Consider the following 25,639-nt stretch of genomic DNA (forward strand, 5'->3'; position numbering starts at 1 on the left):
TATTTCATTAAAAAGTAGGTATTTGTATAATTTAAATAAAATTGGTGTTAACAGTCAGATACACTTTTGTAATTATAATACGTATTAGGGCCTGTTTCACGACTTCCTGATAAGTGACGAATAGGCTATCCACCAATTCACTTGACAGATCAAGTATGGAGAATCTGTGAAAAAAGTTGTAAATAGCCTATTCGGCACTTTATCAGAAACTGGTGAAACAGGCCCTAAGTTTATTAAGATCAAGTATGGAGAATCTGTCAAAAAAGTAGTGAATAGCCAATTCGTACTTTATCAGAAACTGGTGAAACACGCCGTAAGTATATTTATAAGTTACGAATAAAAGAAGCGGTAAATTTAATTAATATTTTTCTTGCAAGTGGAACGGAGCCCGTATGGGCGTGGAGGTTTTGTTTCTGAAGTTCACTTGTTTGCTCAAGAACACATGCGGGTGTCTCGGTTTGTATGGACAATATGCTTCTATTTTTTATCCAACACTAATCCCACGAGTTTCTGCACGATATTTGAAATATAAAGTAACGTGTAAATGAAAGTATTATTAGAAATCTTCATTTGCGTGGAACAAAAAAATGATAATATTAAAATATAGGTAACAAATTGCTGTATGTGCTAGGGGCCCACTTTTTTGGTATAAGGCTCCGTGTGAGTTTCTTACGCCGCGCCGGTTCGTCTGGCTGGGTTAGTTCCCGAACCTGTGGTAAGCATCATGTAGGACAATCTGAAAACATTTGTTTCAAATTAGTTCAGAAATAAATACATTTTTAATTTATTTATTTATTCTAAAGTTACAATTTATGTGCTCACGTCCTAATTGTAACTAGCGATCGCCCAATGGTCCTCAAATAAAAAATTAAAAAATAAGTTTCAAATTCCAGCGCTTTTCAATTGTTATTCTATTGCCAAAATATTGACTTTATTATTTTTAGACATAATTCCTGCGACAGTCTCAGACTAATAAAGTCAAATGATAACAGACTGGCCGTGTAATAATTGTCTCAGTTAAATACTGAAACACGATTTGACAACAGACTTCAACCATAAATAAAATAGTACAATAATTGTCAATCGAAATCTCCTAGTGTGTTGTAGTGTGTGTAATGTTTTATTTGTTAAAATTTTTTATGGTAAAAGCATATTTTCAAGATAATATTAGCTCAATGCACTCCTTCACCATAATATAAACTATAAAGTTCTGCAAAATTTCAATCACCTACGTTTCCTCGTTTTTCGTCAAATGGGATCCAAAGTTTTCCGCTCGTTCTTTTTTGTTAAATAGTTTTAGAGAGAGATAATACAGATTATTCTGAAAAATAATCATATCTTAATATTTTTGGGGCTATAAAATGGTGTGATTTTTAATAACTTCTGGTTTCATCTGACAATTTTTTCAGCTTTGATGCAAAAATAAATGACCAAGCTTTAAATATGACATGAATACCTCTTTTAAAACAAAATGGGTCATGCCCTGGTTTTTATTCTCCAACGAAACATGTCCATTGATTTTTATTTAATTTTTTCATTAAAGTGACACTCTTAAAATGATGTCTAAATTGATTATTATAATTTGATTATAAAAAATAATAAATAATTATTATGAAGAAAATATTTCAACTTTTATATTATTATACAAGATGTTAGTGTGAACACCGTTATCCTTGAAACCATTAAATGAGTCCGTCAAAATAAACAACTTTTTCTATGAGAACAATGCTGGGAACTCAAACAACTACACTCTGTGGGTGCCGGCAGTGAAACCGAAACATATTACGTTTTCGTAAAAATACAACTTCAAATAGAGGGGGTTAGTTTCTCTTCTACAGACTGCTCCAACGAATTTTGGGTCCTGAAGAAATGCATAACGTCGCTTAAGAAGTTTTCACTAGATTGGCGGTTTATAGGCAAATGTGTGGTGAGAATATTTCGCGGACTTCAAAGCCAGAAGGGCGTATAAAAAACTAGTTTTTTCAAGGGTGGGTTGCACCAACATACTTTAACTATAACTGTAACTTTAACTACAATGCAAAATGTCAAATCTTTGGTTAAAGTCAATAACGGACACCATATATTTTAACGATAACCTTCAGCTCGACAAGGCTTTAAATGAACGTTACGAAAAAAGGAACTAACGCTGTCATCATACAAAAACGCCATTTTTGACAGTTCTCCTTTACCAGCAGCGCCCCCGCCCACGTTCATTTAAAGCCTTGTCGGACCAGCTGTCATCTGTCAAATTCTGTGGTCAAAGTTAAGGTTAAAGTTAGCCTTAACTATAGTCCATAACTTTTACCATAACTGTAATTACTATAACCACGCCTCTGTTGCAACCCACCCTAAGAAGAAAATAGATCTCTACTTCTGAAAATTTGCATGTGTCTATGAAAGTAATCCTTAACTACGTGAAATGATCTTTTGTATTTTAACTATTCAAAAACTCCCAATATTGCACTTATTAGTAGTTGCTGTTAATTAAAATACTATCTAAAATATACAGATATATTATATATACAAACTTTAAATATAAAACTATAAAAAGAAAAACTTGCCCAAGTCGTCCCCATCTGGCAGAGTGCCCAGCAAGCTGACAGCATTGCCACGTTGGATGGCAATTGCTATCCGCTGTGCCAGGTAGCTCCCAGCTCTGGGGTCTCGGGTGGCTTCAACAAGCTTCTTAGATATTCCTCTAAAAAGCTTATGTGCCCCCGGACCCCATGCGCCTAGAGTTTCCACCCCAAACGGTTCAAATATAAGATCTCCGCTGAGGTTCTCATATTTGCGCCGCTTGAGGTTCTCTGCTTGGTTTGCGGCTGCGCCCGCACAGCTCGAGGTGCTCTGAATATGGGACGAGGCGAGTGTGTCGACACAAGTAGCGTCCCACACAAGGGTCCGACCCACATTCCAGGGCACCAGGGTCATTCCATCGGGTCTCTTGCCATCGTCGCGCGCCAAACCGGAGGGCTCCAGTATCGCTGGCACGCCGGCAGTGACAAGAGCCCGACGAATGAGGTCATTCAGGTTGTGATGCCGTGAAAAGCGTCCGGCACTTCGCGAGCAGCACAACCCGTGGTGACCATAGCTGTCAACGCGCGCGCCGCAAACACACTGATGGGGGACGACATGGGGGACACCAAGACGCAGGGCAGTGGCAAGACGGAATGTATTACGGTCCAGCAATGTTCCTGTGTTTTTAGATGGCAGTGCCTGCAGCCAAGCTCCCGACTCCCACCTCTCCACGGCCAAAAGTCGAGCCCGTTCTACGGCGCTGGTAGACGTGTTAAACAGTTTATTACGCACCAGTTCGCAGATGGGCTCGTCCCAGAGCCTTTGGGAAGATGTGTTCTTGGGAACCTCGCTGCCGGCACTAGCAATGTCCCAGGCATCCTTGGCCTCGTCCGCAAAGGGAATGACGAATGGGCAAGATGAGGGCTCTAAAATTTTGGCTATTACTGCGCGATTTGCGTGGACCGAGGACAAGAACGCCGGTAAAGCTGTGTCCGATGTTTTTCGTATTCCCAGGCCACCGAACCTTACTACCGTAGTTGCTGTAGGTATTATCAATTGTACACAGTTAGTTCATAAAGCTGTATTGTAATTAGACAATGCTAACCTTGTTTACTATCGATATGTTCGTTAGTTCCAACTGATGAGCTTTCAGTATTGATTTAATAAACACCTGCTGATCAGATATCAGATGAAATTCAAATAATATCAAATGTATATTGCCTATATTAAAATACTAAGCTTGTTTGATTGAACGCGCTAATCTTAAGGCCATCCCCTGAGCAAACCACCTTGACCATACATTTGCCGCGTTGCCAAGACCGCACCAAAATCCTATTGTTTTACTTATCTTACTTCAAAATTGACCTAAAAAAATTCAAACGGCGAATATGTAGTTAGTTAAATTGTCCATCTTTTGGTGTGTGTTTCAAATAAACGTGATTAGTAAATACTGAATGTATGCTTGAATTTAAATAAATTGGTATTACTTCGAAAGATGATATCATGAGTATAATAAACATAAATAGGAAATTAATAACAGTGAAAGCAATGTTCATATGCTGAAGATTATTGCTGTATTTTTATTATAATTTTGTAGCTTTCAAATTATTAGCTAATAAAACTCTAAAAACGGTAAATTGCGGCATCTCCGTAGGGGGAGGGCCTTAAAGATTAACGAAAGACTGAACCATTTTTATGTAATTTGGCACAGTCGCCGTACATGACAAGAAATGACATGGCTGCTACTTTTGTGCGGATAATGTACAGTTCCCTCGAAATTCCTTAGAGCTTTGAATACTATGCGGTACGATTTACATAATAATTATAGCTAGTGGTTAGGTTTAACGTTACTACAAGCTGTCAGCGACTTCATACATGAAAAAACCGGCCAAGTGCGAGTCGGACTCGCGCACCGAGGGTTCCGACAGCTTAAAGGTATTATAGACCTGAGTATTTGGTATGAATTTCAATTTAATACCTCTACGCGTTTATGAGGAAATGGGTAGTAAGTTTAAAATTATTAAAAAAAAAAATATTATGTGATGTAACTAAAAATTTATGGTTTTCGTAATTTTTCCTTTATCTATGCTATAAGACGTTGCTTCGTACCAAATTTCAAGATTCTGAGTTCACGGGAAGCACCCTGTAGGTTTTGATTCCCTTGCAAGTGTCGAAAATTTGCGGCATAAACGGCTGTATCTTTTGATTGCGTTGGCTTAGAAGTTTGATTTTTTCACAGCTTCAAAGGACAGTAGACCTGAGTAATTGATATAAATTTCAGCTTCATACCTCCACGCGTTCCTGAGAAAAAGGGTCTTGACAGACGGACGGACGGACAGACGGACAACAAAGTGATCCTATAAGGGTTCCGTTTTTTCCTTTTGAGGTACGGAACCCTAAAAAGAATGGGTCTCGGTCCAGTAAAATCAGAATTCCGTGCCAATTCAACGTTAACAAAGAGTCTTTTTTGTTATACAACTTATGTAGAGAAATCAGACCTATACTTTTAACGAGGTTGTCAAAGGGCTAGTTAAAATCAGTTCCATAGTTCAGGACGAAAGTCGGTGCAATAAACGAATTTAGTGACTATTGTTGGCCTGTAACGTAATCTGGGGCTATAAAATGAGTATAAAAAGTAATGGACGCAACACAATTTGATGTTATCACTTAATCGTCCCATTTGATTTCACAGAAACCATTAGGATGTTCATTCACAGCCTTTATTACTCCACTCTAGTGCTTTAACTTTAACGCCTCCGTGGTCTAGTGGTATAGAGCGCGGCTCTTGACTCGGAGGTCGTGGGTTCGATTCCAGCGTTGGAAACATGTTATTTCCAAGTTTGGTTAGGAAAATGCAGGCTGATCACCTGATTGTCTGACAAGTAAGATGATCCATGCGTCGGATGGGCATGTAAAAAGTCGGTCCTGCGTCTGATCTCTCGCCGGTCGTGTCGGTCTTCCGTCCCACTGGGTTATGAGAGAAAGGAATAGAGAGTGCTCTTGTGTACTGCGCACACACTTGAGCACTATAAAATTACTCCTGCGTAGCTGGCCTGGTTTCAATGAAACCGGCCACCGTGTGGGAGCTATTATTATTATAGTACTTTATAAAGTAGGTACTAGATGACGCCTGCAACTCCGTTGCGCCAAAATTCATTAATCGCACGGAAACCGTACATTTTTACGGGATAAAAAGTATCCTATGTTGTTTCCCGGGATTCAAATTGTCTACATACCTATCAAAATCGGTTCAGTGGTTTGGGCAGGAAGCGATAACAGACAGACACACTTTCGCATTAATAATATTAGTACGGATGTAGGTACTTACTTAATTTATCAAAGTCGTTATTGTAAAAAATGTACTAGAATTTTGGACATTCCAAAGTTTTGCCCTGAAAAGAATGTGGCTCTATAGCTTTGTCCACACTGTGCCTTTTTTTGTTCGTCAAGAGCATGCGTTATAACGCAGTCAACAGCGCGCGTGAGGCATGCCAGCGACGTATGCGCTCTGACCGAATCCAAAACTTTAACCTTGTTCTTTTTTTTTGGAATTTCTTATGACCAAATAAGCCGCACATAATATACCACCCAGTACAATGTTCTCGTCGCACATGTTACAAAAGCTGACAGACACTGCAACTGAAACTTATAATGTTGGCGTTGCGGTCGTTGACGCATTCAATTATTGAATGCGCCAAAACGAAAGTCCAATGAAAGAAAATGACGAAAATTGAATATGAAAGTGCACATAGCTATTAAATATTCAATTACATTTAAGTATTTATATCGAACGAAAATCTCGTTAATGTTTTATTAGCTTTAGATAATATTGGTGCGTACAAATTTATACTATTAAATGGTTTGTCAATAAAACAATTATCATTAGCAAATTGATAAAATTGTTAAACACAGCGATAATAATTATACTTAATTGCTTACAATACGCTTATCAATATTAAGCTTCATTGTTTGTGGTCATCACTAACTTAAAAATGAACTTAAAGAACCCTTTTTAGGGTTCCATACCCAAAGGGTTAAAGCGGGACCCTATCATTAAGACTTTGTTTTTTGTCCGTCTGTCTGTCTGTCTGTCTCCAGGCTGCATCTCAAGAACCGCTATAGCTAGACTCCTGAAATATTAACAGATTGTGTATTTCTGTTGCTGCTATGACAACAAAATAATATACTAAAAACTATTAAGGCTGCGTTTCCATCAGAGATGTGTTGCGAGGAATGTGTTTTTGAGAACCAATAGAAACGCTTCATTGACGTGACCTTGCCATGACATCGCTCAGGGCGGCGATGCTATTAGATCTTAAGGTGACGCCGCGTTAAAGTAAAAAACGTGTTGGATATGTTTTAGATTGCTTGTTTTCTATGAGAGGCCGGGCCTCTCATAGAAAACAAGAAATGGAACAGCAATGAATGAATGAATGAAAATTCTTTATTGCACCAAAGCAAACAGCAAGAAATGGAAAGGGCGTAAACGACAAAAAAAAGACAAAGACATGATGAATACTGTCAGTATTCATCATGTCTTTGTCTTTGAATGATGAACTTTATATCGCTACAGCCAAATTATCAAATCAGCCTTAAAAAGACATTCATCGCAATTCGCAACACATTTTTGGTAGAAACGCAGCCTTAACCATACAACAAACGTGATTTTTTGGCCTTTTTTGTTCGATATCAATAATGGCAAAAGGTAAAAAGAATCACTTAAATCCAAAAGATATGCCAAAAATTCCAGAGATATGCGAACACAAATATAAAACCTAATTATATTATACATACATAATTACATACTCTTTTAAAAGGCACATTATTTGTTCAGACGCTGATATAGACTAACATTTACGAAAACTAGGCAGTTCTGGAAATATAACATACATACGGATCGAATTGATAAACTCCTTGTTTTTTTAAGTTAAAAATGACGAAATTCTGGCTTTCCGCTTTTGCTGGCTCTTGGGTTATTGGTACAATTAGACTGCGCCAGTAACACTTATAGCGTCCACTACTCGACAGATTGCATACTGAGACCCGAGCTCCCTAAGCCACCAAGATAATTTACAAACAAAGTGTAATCAACGGCCAAGTTAAAGTCCGAACAATTACGATGCTAGCGTCGGCACAGAACACTAAAGTTTAAACCTAGTATTGGCACAGATAACTAGTATGGGCATGTTGTAGCTATCCAGTGATTGGTATACTATTGTTGTTATAGCTTAAAGTTTTAACACTCCTAAAGCAATGCTGCTCTCTGCTTTTGCAGAGCTAATGTAATGATTCTAATTTTAAACCTGAGGCACTTTTAGACGTAGGAGAGCCATGCTTCGGCACGAATGGGCCGGCTCGACCGGAGAAATACCACGTTCTTACAGAAAACCGGCGTGAAACGGCGCTTGCGCTGTGTTTCGCCGAGTGAGTGAGTTTACCGGAGCCCTACCCTATTCACTTCCCTACCCTCCCCTATTCCCTTCCCTTCCCATCCCTACCCTCCCCTATTACCCTATTCCCTCTTAAAAGGCCGGCAACGCACCTGCAGCTCTTTTGATGCTGCGAGTGTCCATGGGCGACGGAAGTTGCTTTCCATCAGGTGACCCGTTTGCCTCCTTATTTCATAAAAAAAAAACTTTAGGTTATGAGTATAGTAATAAATTATAATTTTGTATTTATTTTCAGGATTACTCACAACTCACTTTATTCTCGGAATATCAAAAAGTTACTTTAAACAACCACATACAAGGTGTGAAAGGCGTTTAAACGCGTTTATGAGGAATACTTAATTAATTAGTGTGTTCTTGTTAAATTAATTAAATGTCTAATGAAATGTAACAGAAGAAAACATAATATTATTATAACATTTACGAGGAAAGATATTATACGCATACAGGGGTTAATAAAGCAAATTGTTAATACCATATAAGAGGTTTACGTGTTCCTTATATATTATATATTATATAGAGTTCACTGTGAAAGTAGAAGCGCTGAAGGAGTAATATTATATTTTTTTGAGATTTATATGGGCCTCCTCCAGTCGTGTTCCTCATGTCTGAGGGTCGTGACCTCCCCCTTCCATGACCTTCCTTCTAATGGTCTTACGCCAGCTGTTCCTATCCTCGGCCACTCGAAGAGCGTCGTAGACGGTGGACTCAAGTGTGGTGCGGATTTGATCGGACCAACGCATAGGACTGCGACCTCGTGGTCTTTTTCCCTCAATCTTGCAAGATTGTCTCCTTTTTTTCTGGCTATGTGTCCGAAATATTCTAAAATGCGTTAGAGGCAGATGGTAGAGAGCCTTGTTTTTATATTTAATTGAGTATTTAGTTGATAGAGTTATATGGGCAAGCGCCATGATTATAAGTTTGCCCACAGAAATGATAAAAAGGTATTCTTTCAGCGCTGCTACTTTCACAGTGAACTCTATACAATAGACTTACATAATATCCTAAAGTAAGGACCATCATGAACCATGTAAAGCGACTCTAACTGAAAAAAAAAAAAAAAAAAAAAAAATATATATATATATATATATATATATATATATATATATATATATATATATATATATATATATATATATATATATATATATATATATATATATATATATATATATATGATGTTATGTAACCTAAATAGCCAAATGGCCTTGCAAGGAACACAGCTACGCAGCTCCAAACAAGGCCAATATTATACATCAGTCGTTAAACTTGAAAATAGAGTTACAAGTATTATTTATCTGCTTTTACTTAAGGCGACGCCTTGATAATTTGGCTGTGGCGATATCAATTTTTCTCAACAATGACTAAAGCTAAGAAATTAAAGTTCATTGTCACTATTATCATGTCTTTGAATTACCCGAACACGATTGGTCAACTTTTATAACACAGAATAATCAATCAAAAAGACCTCTGTAAAAAAAGGAATTCCTATTTTGCCAACAGAGGAGAGTGATTTAACCTTCGAAAATTTGTACTATCATAGAAGTTGATTCCTATGCAATATCAGGGACCTAAGTAGTTTGGTTGCGTTACGTCAAACCCAGCTGACAGATCACAATTAACCAAAGATATTTTACTACTTAACATTGAATTGACATATTCGACCAAATAACGTTGGTCTGTCAATTGCATAGGAATCAACTTCCTCCATGGTACATAGATTGGTTCAAGCATACACTTTAATTTGCCCATAGCTTATATGAAACATATTTATTGTTTTGAAATTACGCGACAAAAACCATTTTGTCGCTTACACCCTTTTCATTTCTTGCTGTTCCATTTCTTGTTTTCTATGAGAGGCGGGGCCGGCCTCTCATAGAAAACAAGCAATATAAAACACATCCAACATGGTTTTTTATTTTAACGCGGCGTTACCTTAACTAGATGACGTCCGCAACTCCGTTGCGCCAAAATTCGTTAATCGCGCAGCTACCGTACATTTTTTCGGGATAAAATGTACTCTATGTCCTTTCCTGGGACTCAAATTATCCCCATGCTGTTTGCGCATGAAGAGGTAACAGACAGACAGACACACTTTCGCATTTATAATATTAGTATGGATATTAATAGTGATTTCAACATCGAGACACAAGAAAAAAAAGTATTTTTTTCTTGTGCCTCTTATTTAATGACTATTGTCCGATTGTTTACATAGAAAATTAACAAAAATAACAATTTAAAAAAAAAAAAAGTTTGCTTATGTTTAGGCGAAGCTATAAATAATAATAAAGTTTTTTTTGCAAAATTCTTAGATACCAGCTACTAACTCGACTCAAAAGGGGATTTAGGAGGCTATCAGGATTGGAACGAGAAGTGTGCCACAAGCACTCCGTTTTAGAAAAAATATCTAGCTTTAAAATATCTCCAAAATATGTAAAATGGACGAGAAAAGTTTTTGCTACGTTTTCGGAAAAATTTATTACTTAAAGTAAGAGCTAAAAAGTTACATGCATCGACAAATAACTAAAAGGTTTTGTAAAGTAAGATAAAAAGTTACCTAGATACAAAAAAAATATGATTTTTAAATCTAAATTAAGTATTTATTTTTCCACCTCAATTTTTTATTGAGAATACAAGCAACGATATAAATTAAAAAAATATATATTTTATTCTTTTAATACAATATAACTGGAAGAAAAATATGCGGATTTTCTTCAAAATTTGAAAGTTCCTATAAAAGCAAATTTTATGAGTTGAAATCATTATTTTTTTAATTAATTTTGTGTAAGTTATCCAAATTGGGTACAAAGAACTCAGGCACAAAAATCGTGTGGACTTGTGTGATCATTTCGTATAAGTTTTTTTGATATAAAAATGTTATTAAAAAGTTTTTGAGATAATAATTGAGTCCGAGTGATTGATCACTTCTGGTGGCCTGTATAAAATCTGATATCGACATCAATCAAATCTATATTGGATTTTAACCGACTGTTCTAGATGGTTTTGTTTTGCAAGTGTTTGAGCGTATTTAAGTAGGTAAAATGTACGTGTAAGTACATTTATTGCTCAGCATACTTTCAAGTTCAACAAATATTTCATTGATTAATAACAATTTAGTAATCAATCAATGAAATATTGCGATGTCACGTAAGTATTTAAAAACTTACGTGACGTCGCCAAACCTCAACTACTCAAAACTATATATCTCGCACTAGCTCAATCTATATTGGGCTATTGTATTACTGCTTGGGGAGGCGCATGTAAAACTAAAATGATAAAAGTTGAACGCGCACAACGGTCTCTACTCAAAGTTATTTTTAAAAAACCGTATAGATATCCCACCAGCAAACTTTACGAATGTTCACAAGTTTTTTCGATCAGACGTTTGTATATTCTAAATGTCACATTATACAAACACTCTGAGCTCACATATGATCCTGATATTCATACCAAACAAAGATCAGATAAGGTATGCAGTATACCTGAACACAAAACTGTGTTTTATACGCGTCATATATCTTTCCTTGCATCATATATCTACAATAGAATAAATAAATTAATAAATATCTACGACAAAACACGCAACAAATGTAAAACACTCGTTAAAAAATGGCTCCTTACACTAAATTACAATGAATCAGAAGACCTAATAAAAATTATAAATTAGTATAATATTCCATATAATATGTGTACATATATGTGTATTTATCATAATATCATGTATTAAGACTTAAGTATATGTATGTATATTGTTAATAATATAATATTATTCTCATAAAAATATAAAACTATAACAAAATATATTACTTACTTACATAAAAATATTAATACACATAATATACAAACATCACACCCCCCCCCCCCACACACACACACACACACACACACACACACACACACACGAACACACACTCGCGCGAACGTACACCGTTTACTGTATCTGCGGGTGGAACCTGGAGTCCTGAAATACAGGGTCACCTAGTTTAGGCTCCAGTTCACACAAAGATTTAGCTATTGAGTATAATATTTCATGTACCTAATTATCTTGTAAGTTCCTGTTGTGTGAAGAATAAAACATTTTTATTTTTATTTACATTATTAATTTTATATAAAAAACAAAACATTTTTGATTCATTATAAACTGGGTAATTGTATATTATAGGTATTATTGTTATGGTATAAGGCAGCGAAGCGAGCACTAGTAAATTCCACAACCTTTGCAACCTGCACTTTTGTGGTACACTTTACGGTAAAACTATCACGCCTATTGATTTGTGCTTTAACATAGTCATTTTCATTTATATGTAGATGTGTTATCATCGGTCAGTCACGGTTTAGTTATTATTTAAATATTAAAAAAAAAACGTTTGCTTCGTTTTTCTGCGTGGTAATATTGTTTATTATTACCACACAGAAAAACGACGCGAGCTCTCACAAAGCTAGTTAGATTAAAATAAAATAAAAATACTTCCTCTCCTACACTGCGCCGATAGTCTACTTACTCTTCTGTGAGTGTTTGGAATTTTTAGTTATCTCAAAAAAGTGCACAAAATTACTTTAAAACCAAAAATGGCCTAAAATAAGCAAGTTGCATTTTAATCAATGCTAATAATTAAAATGTGTAATTAATATCAATATTATTTATATATCTACCTTATAACAACATTGTTACTGTACTGTATATATTTCTATAGTATTGCTCCATTTGCTAGTGACAATTCGAATTGTCCTTAATCCTTGTACCACTACACTACTATGGTACAAGGATTAAGGACAATTCGAATACCATAGATGAATATTCACAGCAATATCGATTATCGTCCAATACGTGGTCTTTGGTCAAAGCAAACGCAACAGACGAAATAATTAACAAGACGTAACCTTTCTAACCTGTATCAAAATTGCTTTTGACCCATCATAATTATTATCAACCCCCAAGCCCAACCCATCATAATGTCAATCCTCAAGCGGCAGCCGGCTGCCGCATAACAATTGAAAATCTATCTAGTAGTTCTAGGGAACCTGTACCATACATACGTGATAAATGATAATAAAGCAAATTATGGTTGCGAAATATTTTTTTACACCATCGCATCATAAATATGTTGAAAAATACAGGTTTAAAAGGATGTAGTGTATTGGTGGAATAGTAAAGATGGAACGGCCGTGCTATATTTTTTTTCGACTTGGCTTGGTTCGAGCGCTGCGGAAGTGCTAATGATAATTTACTGAAGTAATAAAGCTTGGAAATGATTCAATATTTCCATTGTTAATGTTTTCAATTTTCATTATTAACTAGCTGTCCCGGAAAATAACTAAATATTATAACTCAAGTGTCCCTACACGGTTGATGTAAGTTTAAATTTGGGACTACATGACATTGTGCCGCTTCGCCCCATGAAAATGAATTAACACCCTGAGATTTAGAAGGATCCCTTTGAGACGTTTTACATGGGTTTAATGGATTCTTCACACTTGAGTCCCGACATTGCGGTAAGCCCTACATCCCTTAACCAATTACGAACCTTCTTTTCATCCCCCTTTGAAAAGGTGAAGAACAATTTCTTAAAAGTTACAAAGCTAACATTATTTTCATAGGGAAGTCGGTAACGCTTTAATTATAAACTTGAAGCAATAATAAAATGACATAATAAACTATATTATTAAGTGTAACAAAGAGTGTGTTGATTAAACTATTACTTATATAAAAAAAAGACGGGTTGCACTCCGGGAGTGCCGGCAGAAGTGAAAACTTGATTATTAACGTTGTGCATAATTTTTTTTAACCCGCTTTTATGAAAATCGATTTTTAAAAAATCATTTTTTTTAATTAATCGATACCCTTACAATTTTTATAACACATTTTTTATGAAAATCGATTTTTAAAAAATCGGTTTTTGTAATTAATCGAATCCCTTACAATCGATGAAATTTTTAACCCATTTTTTATGAAAATCACATTACAACACTACTCTCCAACCGTCTTACGGTTTTTTGATCAGCACGAGAATCTGACGCGAGTTTCACAGTTTTTACCCATCCTACAAAACGCCGTTAAAGAAGTTTTCACTTCAAAAATTATAAGCAGAAACCTTACCTTATTCGGTCGGATCAATTCCATAATCATCATTGATCAATTAGCAAGTCTTGACTTTAATTATTCGACTTAACTAACTAGGTCTGTCTATATTTCTGTGATTGTACATTATTATTATAATGTCAACGCTTCACAGATTACTGAGTAGGCGCCACGTCGTCCTACAACGGCTCATTAATTTCTACCACTGGCTATAATATTTAGTACCTAATTAATGCAGCTAAGGCTGGCTTCAGTCAATACTATATAATATATTATGTTCTCCTGAGCTGGCAGTAATTTACTCGATACCTGAATAAACTGAGCATTTCGTGTTTAAAACCACAAACGGCGTGATTAGGCTACCATTTGGGTTGGACCTGCACGTAATTATTTACGTTCCCATTACCAAAACAAATTAAACATTTACTGTCTAGTTCACTGAAAGTATTTTACTTAATCGCTTCATCCTCCAAAAATGTCGTTCGCTTTTTTGCGCAGTTTTAAAAGGGAGCTTGTTTGTATCGAAGAAATATTAATGGTAGTAAAATATGTAACTTCTTATGGTCTTAAATTTTAATTCAAACTATTATTATCTTGCCTATGAGTATGAATTTCACGTTTTAATATAAATATTTTAACATGCGCTTTGAACTTTTGACGCATCAACTACCTACGCAAAAAGTCTTAACCCGCTTTTTAGGGTTCCGTAGCCAAATGGCAAAAAACTGAACCCTTATAGATTCGTCATGTCTGTCTGTCTGTCTGTCTATTTATATATTTTTAAACTTTTGATTAAAGGACCATAATATAACCATTTAACCCCTCAGACGCGAAAAATCTATGCAAAAAATACCTACCTACTTTTTTGCAAAACAAGATGGCGCCCGGCCTACCCTCTTTGTACAAATAATGTAATAGTACAATCTATATTTTATGTTTGTGTGAAAAACATTATAATATAAGTAATATGTTAAATTTTCTATCTATCAAGCCATCATAATATAGTAAGTATTTAGTCCGATGTGATATCTATATTATTTTAATTTATAATAAGGGGTTTTCCAATAAGGACTTCACAACTTTTTTTCAAAATAAAATTAAAACCATTTGAGATAAGTATAAATCAAAAAATTTTAGTAGGTATCGAATTGAAGAATAATAAAAACTTTTTTAATAGAACTAGACTGCGCTCATTATGGCCACCGCAGGTACGTTTGCAGCGATGATTCTTTGAACCCAATTTTCTATGACTTTTTTTTAAATGAAATAAGGGGGCAAACGAGCAAACGGGTCACCTGATGGAAAGCAACTTCCGTCGCCAATGGACACTCGCAGCATCAAAAGACCTGCAGGTGCGTTGCCGGCCTTTTAAGAATAGTGTAATAGGGGAGGGTAGGGATGGGAAGGGAAGGGAATAGGGGAGCATAGGGAAGGGGATTGGGTCTCCGGCAAACTCACTCACTCGGCGAAACACATCGCAAGCGCTGTTTTACGCCGGTTTTCTGTGAGAACGTGGTATTCCTCCGGTCGAGCCGGCCCATTCGTGCCAAAGCATGGCTCTCCCACGTAAACTTTGCCACATTTCGTGGGTAATAGACGTATGCATAAAGCGTTTCATGTAAGGTTGGTTTGAGCGTTACTTTTAAGCATCCATCGTATTTTTGCCAGCATTTTTAAAGCCGATAAAGCTTGTGGCACATCGCGTAGACACGAGGCTGTGAAATTTTCCACCACGCCTGAGGTGAACTGCTAATAAATTCAATCTATTATGTGCCTGCGAGCCTCCGATAACGCAATCAATATTTTTCGTATAAAGTTCCTTATCGCATTTTATGCTAGCCACTCAGTGCTGAAAAAACAGTAAATATTTTATGACGTTTTAATTTTACGAAGTGCAAGTAATGTTTATGCTGTTACTGGATATTTACCTATACAGGCTATAAGAATACCACTGCCTTCTGACTTCTCTCTCATCTATTAAATGATTAAAAAGATTTGATTGTTTTAATTTTACTACTAAACTATTGACCCGATTTTCATACTTGGATATTATAGACTAGGAAAGAGTTTATTACTATCGCAACAATAATAATAAATAAAAAAGCTTTCGCTTGTTTTTCTTTTAAATGCGTTCGATTGTTTAGAAATAGAGATCGTTCGATGAATTTTATAAATTTCAATTAAAAGACAAATTCCAAGAACTCAGAAATTATTGGCATTCAATAAATAACTTGTTGTATTGGAAAATTATATTTTCCAAGAAAATACATTTATGATCTGTCAACAAGTCGTTTACAAAGAGGTTGTGAGGCTATTGACAGTCTGAACCATAATAAAACATCATCTTTTTAGACGTCAATTAGTCAACCAAGAAATTTTAGTCAATAAAGATTTGTTGATTACAGAACCCTAAAACGGAACCCTAACCATCTGATTTTTTGTATATTGATATGTTAATCTATACTAATATTAAAAAGCGGAAGAGTTTGTTAGTTTTGTTTGTTTGTTTGTTTGAACGCGCTAATCTCAGGAACTACTGGTCCGATTTGAAAAATTCTTTCAGTGTTAGATAGTCCATTTATCGAGAAAGGCTATAGGCTATATTTTATCACGCTAATACTAATAGGAGCGAAGAAATAGAGGAAAGTGTGGAAAAAACGGGGGGAAATTATTTGAAAGGGCTTATTTGAACGCGCTAATCTCAGGAATTATAGGTCCGATTTGATAAATTCTTTCAGTGTTAGATAGCCTATTTATCAAGGAAGGCTATAGGCTATATTTTATTGCGCTAAGACAAATAGGAGCGAAGAAATAGAGGAAAGGGTGAAAAAAACGGGAGAAATTATTTGAAATGGCTTATTTGAACGCACTAATCTCAGGAACTATAGGTCCGATTTGATAAATTCTTTCAGTGTTAGATAGCCTATTTATCAAGGAAGGCTATAGGCTATATTTTATTGCGCTAAGACAAATAGGAGCGAAGAAATAGAGGAAAGGGTGAAAAAAACGGGGGGAAATTATTTGAAAGGGCTTATTTGAACGCGCTAATCTCAGGAACTATAGGTCCGATTTGATAAATTTTTTCAGTGTTAGATAGCCTATTTATCAAGGAAGGCTATAGGCTATATTTTATTGCGCTAAGACAAATAGGAGCGAAGAAATAGAGGAAAGGGTGAAAAAAACGGGAGAAATTATTTGAAATGGCTTATTTGAACGCACTAATCTCAAGAACTAATACTTTGAGTCTCGGGAAAGGACAAGGAATAATAATTTTGTCCCGGAAAATGTACGGTTCCCACACAATAAACTTTTATGATTATCGCCTAAACCAGGGCTTCCCAAACTTATTTGTACTGTGACGCCCTTGGGATTTTGTCATTTCTTTACGAAGCCCTGGCCTAAACTATTTCATCTATTTTGATGAAATTTGGCATGGAGATTGGAGATACTAATTTGAATCTGGGACAAGGAATGTTTTTGTCCCGGAAAAATGTGCGGTTCCCACACAATATACTTTTCTGATTTGCGCGTAAACGATTCAATCGATGTACGGGAACAACTATAAACTAAAGTCCACGCTAACGAAGTCGCGGGCAACAGCTAGTAGTTACATAATTTAAAAGTAACATTGTCCTACAAATAGAACAATCCATATTATGTTAGGACCATCAAATCGAAATATTAAATCCTATCTATCTCTATCAGCTACCACTTTCGAGAATTTTCGCAGAGGAAATTGTTGTTCGTCTTATCAAAATGAAGCTACTCATGGAAAATTAGCTTGATAGTAATAAAAGATTATTCTAGGGAACCCTGACTATCGGTATCGATGTTTATCAAAGCCAATACTTTTCTATAGGCCTACTACGAAACTGTTTTGAGACTCAAACAATCGGACGAGAATGTTGCGTCTTTCTCTAACAAACGTGAAATGACGTTGTTAGAGCAGGACGCGGCATTCTCGTCCGATTGTTTGAGTCTCAAAACGGTTTCGTAGTAGGCCTACAGTTTCATGGTACAAGCCCTGTATCGGAAGTGCTGGCAGAAGCGTATCTTTCATACAATATTCGTATGTAGACCCCGACATTAATTTATATGTCTTTATATCCGTGATAAATGGTATCATACTCCAGTCATAAATATTCGTATCGGATGAATGCGGTTCTGGGAATTTACAACGTCGATATTACACTTGCGAATTGCGATTAATATATTCGCTTTTATATTTTAGTTCATTAAGTGAGGTTGATTATAGAGGTTAATAAAGCGTGAAATCCTCATTGTATATGGATGAACTATTTTTTTTACGTCCGTGGGATGAACATATTTTAATCCGCTTCGAGACCTTTTTAGAATACCCGCACAGCATAATAATATTTAAGAACTTATTATTATAGGTTAGAGATAAGAAGTTGTTGAAATGGTTTTATGAATAATAAATAACTTTTACTATAATTTTGAATATCTTTATTCCGGACACACGTTTTGCAAGAGAGGCAAAATTGCAAGAGAACAGATTAAAAAACTATTCGACCATAGTGACAAGCACAGATACAAAATATATTTCTCTACAGTACTACCGACAAACAAATGGCGCTAGTTGTCTCATTTACTTAAACTTATTAAATTATAAGATTATAATATTTACCAATTTACAACAGAAGTATTTTGAAATACTACATAACTAAAACAATGGTAACTCGTGGAAGTAGGACCACTACCCTACTCAACTTTTTAACCGACTCCCAAAAAGGAGGAGGTTATATTATGTTCGTCTGTTTATAAATATTTTTTTGTATGTTCAACGATCACAACGATTTTTTTGCTATTTTATCGGATTTTATCCAAATTTGGTACCATGTTCATAAAAAAGTGACTTGGGCAATGGGATCCATAAGTAATCGAAGGAATTCCTCGCTATTTATACCAAAAATATACCAAAAACCCATTTATCTGGATGATATTGTGATTTCGATTCATAATCAGATATTATTATTATTTCAATCTGATATTATTATTATTATTAGTATTTCAAATGGAAACTTATAGTGATTTTGGATAAATAATGAAGTATTCTAAGTAAATCTTACCAAAAAGTCAGATTTTGCACCAAGATATACCATGGTTCTAAGGTGGTGAACAGATCTCCGGCCTCCTTATAGATACATGTTTGGGGGTTTTGACGTTATTTTAAGAACTGAAGGCATAATATGCTAATGGTACATTAGATTAATCATCATCATCGTCTCTACCCTTACATCTTGCAACATCATGACTCTACTATTAGTACTAGAGATCGCCCAATGGTCGAAATTCGACCTAACTTGCAACGACATTAGGACTACTACCTATATTTTGTAAAAAAATATTGACTTCATTATAGTTTTTTTTCAATTCTTGTCTCTGGGACTCAGCTGATCTCAGACTGGCCGTTTAAGCATTGTCTAACAGTATCTAAAATTAAATAAAAAAACAATAATCCATTTTCAATTTGTCAACTTGTTGTCAACAGACTTCAAAATAAAAGAGTATAATTCGTATGTATAGGCATGTCACTCAGAAATCTGTCATCTTTTTAGTAGTAGTGTCATAGTGTGTGTAACGTTTTATTTGTTAAAAATATATATGATAAAGCATAATTTTAAAATAATATTGTCTCGATGCACTCCTTCTCCATATAAACTATAACTGTGCGAAATTTCATGCACCTACGTTTTCCCATTTTTCGTAAAAAGGGTTACAAAGTTTTTCTCTCACGTATTAATCACAAGATTATTAGTGTTTTTCATAGTTTTTTACATCGAGACAGATATCTTTGATCATTATTCCGCTGTTTGTGGACCGATTTCGAAAATTCTCTCTATGAATACTCATAATATTTTTAAAAAACCTATCCACCACACGATGGGGTAGACGCGAAAAAAAAATTCATCCCCGCTTGATATGTAAGGCAGGAATCATAAAAAAAAATATTTTTTAAAGATTGTATCATTTTGTCATCTTCATTTATATGTGTATTCATGCCAAATTACAGCTTTGCAGGTCCTATAGTCTCTCTCGCAAAACTGCAGACGGACAGACGGACAGACGGACAGACGGACAGACGGACAGACGGACAGACGGACAGACAGACAGACGGACAGACGGATAGACGGACAGACGGACAGACGGACAGACGGACAGACAGACAGACAGACAGACAGACAGACAGACAGACAGACAGACAGACAGACAGACAGACAGACAGACAGACAGACAGACCGACAGACTGACGGACAGACCGAAACTATAAGGGTTCCTTGTAGACTACGGAACCCTAAAAAGCGTATGCTATTTACAAATATATTCGACTTCCACACAATATTTTATATTATTCTTAGAATTGTGCCGTTTTGAAAAGGTAAACTTGTACAAAAATTGCTTTTAACATAATCATTGTGTCATTTTGCATAGCCCAGGAAAGGTAAGGGAATAAATTAATATAGTCACACTAAATAAAAAATACCTTGAATATTATTCTAAGCTAAGCTCTACGTATGTAAAATATGGAGAACACTTTTTAGCGTCTAATGCAGGCTATTTATTCAAACACTTGATATTAATCTGGTCGTTAGTCTAGAACCTCCGTCGAGAAAAGCTGCGAATCCTGACACAAAGCCCGGGGGAGGTTTCATAAGGAATATAACAAAAAGTAAGGTAATTATTCAGATAAAGTAAAAAGTATATTTTAGATATAGGCCGGTAATGTATATTATGCGGTTTGGCAAGCATAAATTATACTACTATTGATCATTACGTAATATAATGTGAGCTAAGAATATTATATAAATTGAATGTCTGAAATATTTTTAGGAACTATGAATTTTATCTCTTATATATAAAATTCTCGTGTCACAATGTGAGGCCGCGTACTCCTCCGAAACGGCTTTACTGATTTTAACCAAATTTTATATGCATTGAGGTCTGAGAATCGGTTACTGGGTACCTACTTATTATATTGATAAACTTGCATATTTTGTTGAATAAATAATAGTAAATTAATACCGACCATTGTTTGTGCGACGGGATAGCGATGGACGTTGCCATGGTGACATACTTATTTAGTCACTTCAATAAAATAATACGGACGAAATCTATATTATATATAAAACTCAAAGGTGACTGACTGATTGATTGACATAGTGATCTATTAACGCACAGCCCAAACCACTGGACGGATCGGGCTGAAATTTGGCATGCAGGTAGATGTTATGACGCAGGCATCCGCTAAGAAAGGATTTTGATAAATTCCAACCCCAAGGGGTTTAAATAGAGGATGAAAGTTTGTATATAATAATACTTCATAACGCGAGCGAAGCCGCGGGCTAAAGCTCGTACTTTATATATGGCAAAGAAACTTTTGCCGGGACAGCTAGTAAATATATACAATTATTAATGTTGTGTTTTATATTATTATTATTATTACTACCCTTCTAGTAGCTACAGAGTAGACAGAATGATGTAGCTAAACACACCGGCAAAATTAGAGGAACATAACAACATTTTCAATTTTTTTTTAATTGTTCACTGATTTTTATATATTTATTTATTTACTAATTGATTATAAAAAAATAAATTATAAATATATAAATTTAGGGCATAAAAACGTGAAAAATAGAAAAAAATCAGCAAAAATAAAAAAATTAAGAAAATCTTTGAAATTTTAGTAGTAAGTTTTTAAGAAATTCTCCATTTTTATTAAAGAAATGCCATGTTAAAAGCGTGTAATGCCCTCTATAGATCTCAAGAGGGCCTGGATACGCCATTCCATGCTTGCATTTTAATTGTCAATCATTTCCTGTGGGATATTCTCCTACTCTAGTAGGAGAATATCCCACAGGTACTTACTTACAGTACTACTACGAGTAGGAGTCCTGGACACATTTTGGAGCTAGGGTTTTAACTCGTACTGTTCACCCATTGATGTGCCACACGTCTTCAATCGGATCCACATCTGTAGACCACGCTGGCCTCTCCACCTGGGCTGCGCCAGCATCGTTTAGGTAATAATGCCCAATTTTCTGACTCTATGGACGCACATAAAATTGAAATTACTACCTAAAATTGTGTAAAAGGAACACCATGCAGTTCCAGGATTTCGGTGCTATAGCCCTGTACTGTCAAAGTACCATCATCTATAATCATCAGCTCCATGCGGGCTCCAAATCATATGCAACTCCAAACCATTACGAAGCCTGCATCATAGGCCACTGTTTCCGGTAAGTTTGATGGCCTGTAGCTTTCCTTATGATTTATCCACATTCTTTATCACCCGTCAATACAATGTACACAGAATTTGCTCCCATCACTGTACAGCACAAGATTTCACTCACTTGTCTAATTTTGATGTTCACGCGCAAATCTTAGCCTGGCTCTTCGGTGTCCTGTCTCAAGTTTTGGTGCCCTTGCTGGCACTTTTGAGTTTAATTTAACTTCTTTGAGTCTTCTTCTTACTGTACAATCACTTACACGTTCATCTTGGATCTGTTCCGACAGGTTTCGTGTCTACATAGCAGTTTAAGGTCGATTTCTTAAGTTTTGTTTCCTTAAAAATGGTCATCCTGAACCATTGTCACCCGATATCTGCCTTGTTCTCGTCTCCGAACGTAAGATCCAGTCTCTCTGAAGCGTTGAAAGTTACGATGAACCACGGAAGCCGACACACCTAAGGCCTGACTGACCGGACGGTAGGTGTGACCTTTCTCTATCGTGGTTACAGCTCTAGGTGTCGCAGATGCTGGGAAATCACTAATTTTGTATCTAAGCAATGTGGTATTCCAAAAACCAAACAATCAAATGAGCTGAGCATACCTTGCACCCCGCTAAAACGCCATTCTTATCAGGAACACTTACAACGTCAATAATCGAAAAACACTTATTAGGGCATAATTGCTATAAAAACCCTGTCAACTTGCCTGTTTTGTTCAATATTTTATTTCTTGAATGAGCTTAGAAGCTATAAAAAAGGCTTTCAGACAGCCCGACTCACTTCAGTTCAAGTTTTGGCCCTTTTTACCTATGTTCCGCTAATTTTGCCAGTGTGTGTATGTCATTTCATTGGGTTTCATTATTAAAATATCGCGTCACGATTCACGAATCCTAAAAATTAAAATATAAGTATGTTTAACTTCCGGGTAGCTTAAAGTTGCTATTTAATTTAATTAATAATTGTAATTACAGTTTTAGATACTTTTTTACCTTTAAATTCAAAAGTATGTAGAATAATTGTATGGCTTCAGGTGTAAATAAAACAGACTTCATTAATGTAATGACTAACGAGCGAAAAAGAAAAAGCGTTAATGTAACGTATACAAAATCTTTTCCCTTTTAATATAACTTCTTTTCATGTTTTAATCTCTATTTTAATTTCGATGCAAAACGGACTCTGTTCTTAATGAATGAGGACAAAGACAGTCATCTCGAAAGTTTCAGGTAGTTCGTTCCTCGTAGTTATGAACTTTTGCCATCGGAACATCAGGTGTTAAATTGAGAAGTCTCGTATTTTACATGAATATGTATGAATATTTTGATGAAGTACGTACATTTTTAGTAAAATGGTTTTTTTAAATCACTAGATGACCCAATGAATATCACTTCCCTCTATAATTCCTAGACTTGCCCGAATATGTCAAGACTAAAACTCAGCCAAGTCGGTTCAGTTTTAGAGAGACTGAAAAAATTTTAAAATTATTTTTTATTTTAACCTGCCAGCACCCGCGCCTCTAAAAATTACAAGAGCACTCGCGAGTACAGCATTTCGCATATATATATATATATATATATATATATATATATGCGAAATGTATATATATATATATATATATATATATATATATATATATATATATATATATATATATATATATATATATATATATATATATATATATATATATATATATATATATATTTATATATTTATTTATATATATATATTTATTTATTTATTTTCATTAACATTTATGATAACAAAATTTTCAGCCTCCTAGGGCAATATGTAGGAAAAAAATTCACAAATAAAAATATTTTCAAAAAGAAAACTTTCATATAAGTATATTATAATATGTGCGAAGTATTAATCTTCATTATATTATGTATTTGCAAGCTGTACACATAATATCACAAGATTGACTTTGCTCGGTACCTAAAACCTGCGCCTTTTGCAGGACTCAGATTCTATTTGGTTTTTCTTGTCCTGGTAATTCAGATTCTAGTACAAAACATTTAATCAAGTAAAAAACGTTTATGCTGTAGGGGATATTCAATGTCTTGTAAGGTCCCTTCTATGGATATGAATGAATAATAAACGAGTTATTATTATTATGGATAAGACCACACCAAAATGCGTTCATTTCTTCGATCGTCCATCTATAATAGAAATACGTAATAGTTTTCCGTAACAGTAATTTAAACCCATAATGTTACATAAAAGTAGCAGTAAAACTGTCGATATGATGAAAAATAATATTTATAAGGAAAAAAGTACTTACGTCAATACCAACGCGACGAGCAAAATGCCGCATGGTGGTACAGTACCTCCTCCTAAACCTCCTCGTACAAGCGAATAGTGCACCCTAGCAAAAAACGAGCTGTATCCAGAGGTGGGGTACGAAGTAAAACTCTGCTACTGAAGGAACGATGGCCATAAGGATAATTTTGACAAAATGGCACGTGTTTTTAATTTACTGTGAGCAAAATGCTCATAGCGCGAGTGCTCGCGATTAACAGATACATAATTTATTATATTAGTTGTAAAATATAAGTTTAAATAAAATAAATGCGCAAATACTCGTAAAACTTTTCATTATACACGTGTTACTCTTGTAGTAGAGAGGTGCACTTCTGTTACCAGCCATTAATTTTTACTATTAGTGTAGCTTCCACTAGGCTCATCTCGGCAAAACACGTCATAAAATTCAGCAAGCGCGTTTTGTCTAAACATACTTAATGTTTTATTAAGATTACAATCCGGTTTTTTGTCATTTTGATATTGATCTTCCGAAATCAACTCATGCCAAAGGATAATATCTCTGGTTCATACTCACATTAAAATTTCATCAAAATTTAAGAGGTCATATACTTGTAAAATCTAAAGGCAGGGTAAGCACGAGTAATTATTGTAACTTTCTAAAAGTTACAATTACTTTTGTTCACTAAGCCAAAAATATAATTTAAAAAAAGTCAATGGAAGTTTTTTGGCCAGTCACGGCTGAGCGAATTGGCCGCTGACAAAATAAATTAAGCCAAAACTTCCTCCATAAACTGCTACATGACACATCGCCTATGTCGCTAGTTTTTTGGCGCTTGGATAACTTTGTTACACTGAACTATTTTACTCGTATTTTTTCAAGTAATAAACTATAACATAGAGCTTACATTTAACACATCCATACTAATCCATCCGTACTCTGTCCGTCCGTCCGTCCGTCCGTCCGTCCGTCCGTCCGTCCGTCTGTCCGCCTGTCTGTCCGCCTGTCCGTCCGTTCGCCTGTCCGTCTGTCCGTCTGTCCGTCTGTCCGTCTGTCCGTCTGTCCGTCTGTCCGTCTGTCCGTCTGTC

General features: G+C 35.4%; 1 protein-coding gene and 1 long non-coding RNA gene across 2 annotated transcripts in view; one reads left to right on the forward strand and one right to left on the reverse strand.

The window, feature by feature from the left end:
• The window catches only part of LOC121733512 (alkaline phosphatase-like), a 113,215-nt gene that overhangs the window by 33,587 nt on the left and 53,989 nt on the right, over positions 1 to 25,639 (forward strand). The gene's annotated exons all lie outside the window — the stretch shown is intronic.
• Positions 648 to 9,261, reverse strand: LOC121733513. Its single transcript, XR_006036570.1, has 3 exons — positions 9,250 to 9,261; positions 9,005 to 9,009; positions 648 to 736 (listed from the first exon to the last, which is right to left on the reverse strand). It is a non-coding gene; the product is annotated as an uncharacterized LOC121733513 (long non-coding RNA).

The sequence above is a fragment of the Aricia agestis genome, chromosome 14 (assembly GCF_905147365.1).
Source record: "Aricia agestis chromosome 14, ilAriAges1.1, whole genome shotgun sequence".
NCBI classification, from domain to species: Eukaryota; Metazoa; Arthropoda; class Insecta; order Lepidoptera; family Lycaenidae; genus Aricia; species Aricia agestis.